Genomic DNA, 7,047 nt, shown 5'->3' with positions numbered 1-7,047 from the left:
AAAAAAAAAAAAAAAAAAAAAAAACCTGTGGAAATGAGTTAGTCCACATCAGTCCTCTGCTCCAAACCTCCACCACTTTCCCTCTGAGTCAAGTCCAAAGTCCAAGGTCAGCACGTAATCTGCCCTGTGACCCCTCCAACCTCACCTTCTAAGCTTCTACTGGGCTCACTCCTCCCCACACACCGGCCTCCTTGCTGTGACTCAAACCCACCAGGCTGGCTCCACCTGGGGGCCGCGGGTCCCTCTGCCAGAGCGGTTTCCCCTGGACCATCCCACGACTCACTCCTTCACCCTCTTGGTACTTAGCTTATTTGCCCTTCCCTGGATGCTCTCTTTAAACTAACACCCCTGCTGCCCTTATCAGCTTTATTTTCTCCACAGAATTTATCTCCATCGTACATGCTTATACATTATATTTGTTTGTTGCCTGACATTCAATTCTAGAATATTCCCTGAAGGAAAGCAGATTTTTGTCTTTTCTGTTCACCACTATATCCCTACTGCCTAGAAGAGTTTTTTTGCATAGGGTAGGAACGTAAGAAACATTTGTTGAATGACTGAATGGGTGGATTCTACAGCATTGCGAAGTTTTAATATCTGATCTCTATGAGGCTCAGAAGGACTTATTTCTTTGTCTCTGTGTCACCAGCTGGCACTTAATGAGCTGCCAGGAGCTATTCACTGTGGCCCCTAAGCTTACCCACCTGAGTCCCCTCTTTTATCTACTCCACTTGGCATCTCGGGTGAAGCAGGACTGTACTGAAAGTAGGGGCACTTGCAATGTCTTCATCCTCAAACTCAGTCACCTACTAGCTGTTTAACGTGCACATCTGACCTCCTGAAATCTCAGAGACCATATCAATAAAATGAGGATAAGAGTAGCTTCCCCATGGGCTTGGGAACTGAATGGTCTATTGCTTCGATGTGATAAGACAAATGATCTTTTAAATTAGTGTAACCCATAGGGCCTGCACGTTAAATTTGTGTGTGTTAAACAAACATACAAAATGTCTTGTAAGCCAAAACTCTTAATTATGTCATTGCTATACAGGCAGCAGAACTTAGCCTGGGTTTTGAATTCAGTCCGGAAGTTGATACACTGTATTCCTGTAGGAAATGAAATTCTGTGAGAGGGGACCTTGCCCAGACTCTTCTAAATTTGATTTAAAGAGCTAAGAATTTCTAGACGGACAATGCCACATGCACACATAAGCATAAAAGGTCTATTAAAAAGGCAGATATGAAGATTTGGTAATCATTTTCTCTTCTGAATTATCAAATTAGCCATGCTTTTTGGAAGAATGGCTCTTAGAACCTTTTTCAGAAAGCTTGCTTTCATCAAACATTTACCAGAGGATAAACGACTCTGTCTTAGGCTCCTGGATATCTCTGAAGGACAAGTGAAGGCTTTTATTTTTCCCTTCAGATAACTTAGGGAAACTCCTTTGGGCTGAAGATAACTGGAATCAAACCATTTCTCACGTTTCATTGTGATGAACTGCTTATGTGTTTTAGGCATCTGTTTCTTCCAATAGATTACCAGTTCCTTAAGAATAGGACCTGGATTTGCCATCTTTGTAAATTTTGTCCCCGACTGTGATAAACATATTATAGGTGCTCAGTGAATATTTGAGGGAGAAAGGAGCAAAAGCAGGAAAGGGGAAAGGGAGGACAGACAGGGAGGATTATACTTTAGAATTTAAATTTAGCCGAGCCTGCGCGTCCGGAGCCTGTGCTCCGCAACGGGAGAGGCCACGACAGTGAGAGGCCCGTGCACCGCAAAAAAATAAATAAATAAAAAATAAATAAATTTAGCCATCTTGGAAAGAAAAATTTTCTAAGATATTTTTCATAGTTAGTGACTTACACATGCATTTTGGAAAATCTGCAACAGACAAAGTGAAAAATATCCTCTGCCGTGTCCCCCTCTGCTGAGATTGAAATGATGTTGCTATCAGAAGACATGTTTTAAATTAGGATGCTTCCTTGGTATTCTATGAGATTTCCTTCCCTCATCTGAGCAAACATCAATAACATTGAAGCGTCTGTCCCTGCAGTGTCTTTACAATTTAGCACTTGTAAAAATGAAACTCTCCAGCTCATTAATTTGCTTATCCAAATAGAGCCCAGAACCAGTGAATCCCCCAAAGTGACGAGTCTGTTTTCATCTTGTAATGACGGTTTCATGCCTGGACTTCAGCCTAAGGTAGACAGAGACTCCTAATGGCCCACCTGGACTGCTGGAGAGCATCTACAAGAAAAATAATCTAAAGCAGTGTGGCAGCTCCTGGTCATTTCTTGAAAATGGCAGAGGACATCGTTATTCTATCAGAAGGCAAGGCTGCAGCAGCCAGGTGACCGTGGTGATCAGTCCACACGGGATCATGACAAAATGCTTGAGCTGACGTTCCCAAGAGCCATGATCAGATTGGGGTCCCTCATTATATGTCCATAAGACCTTTCTGAAGGCATTTTATAAAGTACTCTCTGTGTCTAATGGCTATTGTGGAAAAAAAAAATCTGCCATTGTTTAAATATGGTTAACACCCCTGTCCTTTAAAATGCAGAGATGCAAAAGAAAAAGAGAATTTATTGACAGTATAATGATAGCAAGCTTGTTCTTTCCACTCCCACACTTAACCCCCATTACCTCTCTACTTCCTGCAGCACGGAGTCCACAGCCCATCCTCCTGAGGAAGATATTCATTACGCTAGTGGTTACACCCCCAGACCAGTGCGTGCCCACCACCTGCACCTCCTCAGGCTCCTGGGACAACAAAAGGCTGAGTGCTATCAGCGCCCACCTTCTACTTGCAAAATTCCAGCCTTTGATTGCGGTGTCTTTGTCCATCACAATGGCCAACCCGCACTTTGATCTTGCAAACCCAGGTCAAAAGTCTTCTATGGGGCTTCCCTGGTGGCGCAGTGGTTGAGAGTCCGCCTGCCGATTCAGGGGACACGGGTTCGTGCCCCGGTCTGGGAAGATCCCACATGCCGCGGAGCGGCTGGGCCCGTGAGCCATGGCCGCTGAGCCTGCGCGTACCTCCTGTTCTCCCATAGCACTCTGTATTTCTCCTCAATACCTGCTCTGCTTCCTGAGCTAATCATTCATTAATTAGAACTTGCTCTTAGAACTGGGCTTTCCACATTCAGTCTGATAATTAACAGCAAACTGACTTTGAATAAACTCCTAGTCACCTGGTTGTGAGCAAACTTATTGTAAAAGGTGACTCCACCTGACTTCAACCTATAGTCAGGTTACTGATGACTTGTAACTAGTTCCTTCAACTTCTGAATATCTGATTCCCTAGGCGTGTCCAAGGCATATATCGATAGAAATGTTTTTAACATTAGCAATCTTAATTTCTGAAAACTACTGGGCCAATTACCTTGGAGCTGTTTGTTACTTGTAGCCAATACAGGTAGACTCAGCCATCTTTTAGTAAACACGTGAAAATAAAGTAACCCTAGAAGTAATTTCCCAAGATCGGAGAGACCTCCTCCACTCGCCCAGCCTCTGTGCCTTGTGAATGCCTCTATCCTTTTGTTTGCAGGGCCATCTTCCCTTTAGAGAGAAAGCACCAGGAGGGCAAAGGGGGAGGGTGCTTTTTATTCATGTACACGTGTACACAGCAGGTGCTCAACAAATGCTTATGAAAAAACATGGGTGAAACTAGAAACTGGACAAAACAGGGGAAATATGATTGGTTTGCCACAATGGAGCAGGAAACTCTCTGGGCTAAAGGTGGATGGGCCCTGGAATGGCTGAAGTTATATTTATTGAGCTCTTAACTATTTTCCAGGAACTGAACAGGGATTAGCTTGCAAAGCCCTCACAACATCACTGAGGAGATAAAATTAGACAAGGTAATGGACTCGTCTAAGATCATACAGCCAGGAAATGGCTGAACCAGGATCCAAACCCAGGGCTCCGTGAATCAAGGGCACACTCCCCACCACTTCACACACCACCCACTTACTGCTAACTTCTTTGTGGTCTTAGACAAACCGTCACTTTAAATAAGCCGCATTTTCCACCCTGGTAACATAAGAGGTTGGGGACCAGCTGTTCTCTAATGTCTCATTCAGTTCTGATATTCTATAATCCTATCAATCAAAATTAAGGAACGCTTGCTTTTGAGCCAGCCTTTGTGCCAGGGAATAAAATAATTACCCATTTATGGATTCCTCTCATACCAACCAAACAGCCTGTTTTGCAATGTAAAAGCATGAGACTTCTTTCTGAAATCCTTTCAATTTCTTTTATGAAAGCCAAGAAGGGGAGGCAATGATTTTTCTTTTTGGCCTCTAAAAAGAACTCTGTGTGATAGAAACAAAAGTATCTCAACAGAATAGAATGCTTTATCCAAGCCACTCTCCTGCTCCCATGAAGGTAGACACTCCCCGCAGAAAAAGATCCAGGCCTTGCATCTAATAATCTTTGACAGGCTTATACTTGACGTAGAGTTGTCTAGTCAAACCCATGAGAGTGAAATAAAAACAAAACCATCTCCAGCACCCTTGATGAGCAAATTAAATGAGTAATTCCAGTGAAGCAACAATTGAGCATCTACCGTGTGCAAAACATTGGCTGTGTTGTAAGATGTGGCCAAGGAAAGGAGAAAATAAAATGTGTATGAATGGGGCAGGTGGAAAGAACTGGAAAACAGGTGCCAGTTTTAGGAAGCAGCCTGGTCCCGGAAACCTTTTTTGTCCCCTTGGGCTGGATACTCTCTTCTGCTACGCAGAGACCCTGGGGAAGCCTGAGGGTATCAGCAAGGGGATCCTACCACACCCCATCTGCCTCTCCCCACAGTGGAGAGACACCTTTTGGCCTGGCTTGGGGAAATCACTTCTGCCCCCTCAGGCAGAACCAGTAGGGACCAAGGGATCCCCGGGGTTACCTACTGACCTAAGCAGATCACAGACTCTGAAAATGAAACTGCCACTGAGACCACAGCATAAAAGTAGAATGAAAGTTAAATGCCAAACCTAGTGAGAGTGACTACTATGAAAATAAAACATTTAAATAAGACCCAGAGTCTCCAAACATAATAAATAGGATGTCCAGATCACAATAAAATGTCATCTGTCATACCAAGAACACAGAAAAATCACAATTTGAATGAAAGAAAAAGGTAATCAATTAACACCAACACGAAGGTGTAGCAGATGTTGGAATCACCTGACAAAGATCTTTAAAAAGTGTTATGGACTGAATTGTGTCTACCCCAAAATCATATGTGGAAGCCATAACACTCAATCTGACTATATTTGGAGATGTGGACTTTACAGAAGTAATTAAGATTAAATGAGATCATAAGGATAGCACCCTGATCCAATAATATTAGTGTCCTTATTGAAAAGGACGCCAGAAAGCCCGCACTCTCTGTGCCATGTGAGGACAGAGCAAGAAGGCAGCCACCTACAAGATGGAAAGAGGATTCCCTCCAGAAACTGAATCATCCAGCACCTTGATCCTGGACTCCCCAGCCTCCAGAAGTATAAGCAAATTAAGTTCTGTAGTTTTAGCTACCCAGTGTATAGTATTTTGTCTTGGCAGCCAGAGCAGACTAAGACAAGCAGCCATCATTAAAAGAGCCTATCACAGGGCTTCCCTGGTGGTGCAGTGGTTGAGAGTCCGCCTGCCGATGCAGGGGACGCGGGTTCGGGTCCCGGTCCAGGAGGATCCCGCGTGCCGCGGAGCGGCTGGGCCCATGAGCCATGGCTGCTGAGCCTGCATGTCCGGAGCCTGTGCTCCGCAACGGGAGAGGCCACAACAGTGAGAGGCCCTCGTACCGCAAAAAAAAGAAAAAACAGCCTATTACAAATTATTTTGAAACAAATTAAAAGTGGGAGATCTCAGCAAAGACAAATAAATTATAAAAGTGGGAGATCTCAGCAAAAACAAATAATTATAAAATTACTTTCATGACCACATGAAAATTATAAAATGGAAATTTTGTTTAAATTGAATGGGTTCAACAGTAAACTTGAGGACGCAAAAATAGAATTCACCCAATCTGAACAACAGAGAGGAAGCAAACTGAAATAAACAAGCAAACAGAGTCTTCAGGACCAGTGGGGCAACAGAGAAAGATCCAAGATTTGTATCATCAGAGCACCCAAAGGATTGAAGAAAAAGAGAGTAGAGCAGAAAGAGTATTAGGAGGAACAGTGGTTGAAAATTCCCCAGATTTGGTAAAGACACACTTCTACACTTTGGTGTTTGCTGCACAAACACCAAAGAGGATAAAGTCAAAGAAATCTATGCCAAGACACACCATAATTAAACTTCTGAAAACTACAGACAAAAGAAACGTCTTGAAAGCAGATAAATGACATATTACTGATATGGGAACACCAATTCAAATGGCAGGGGATTTCTCATCTGAAACCATGGAGGGCCAGAAGGAAGTGACACAATATTTTTCAAGTGCTGAGAGCAAAGACTTATCTTCTTTTTATTTCTTTCCTCTGACTATGATTTTGTATTTCTTTTTTTCTTGCCTTCCTTTGGGATCCTTGAAAATTTCTGAGGATTCCATTTCTATTTATTTATCATGTTTTCGAGTATATATTTTTGTATAGTCTTCATAGTGGTTGCCCTGGGTATTACAATACATGGATGTGACCATGAGAGTCTACCCATGTTGACATTTTACCACTTCGAGTGAAGTGTAGAAAACTCACTTCCATTTAGATCTCTTTATTTTCTACACTTTTAAGTATCACCGTCTTGGGTGTCAGAGGCTCAGAATAAATGAAAGGAAAACTGACAGATTTGAAAGGAGAAATAGACAAATCCACAATTATACTGGGATTTCAACACCTCCCTCTCAGCAAATGTGAGAGCAGCTAGCAGAAAATCAGCAAGACTGAGAAGATCTAAATGACACCGTCAACTAACAGGACACCTAATTGACATATATATATAGAACATCCCACCCAATAACAGCAGGTTACACTTTTCTTTTCAAGCACCTATGAAACACTCACCAAGACAGATCATATCCTGGACTATAAAACAAACCTCAATAAATTTAA

The sequence above is a fragment of the Lipotes vexillifer genome, unplaced genomic scaffold, assembly GCF_000442215.2.
Source record: "Lipotes vexillifer unplaced genomic scaffold, Lipotes_vexillifer_v1.1 scaffold604, whole genome shotgun sequence".
Lineage (NCBI taxonomy): Eukaryota > Metazoa > Chordata > Mammalia > Artiodactyla > Lipotidae > Lipotes > Lipotes vexillifer.
The sequence above is the reverse complement of the archived record's forward strand: the minus strand, read 5'-3'. Positions refer to the sequence as shown.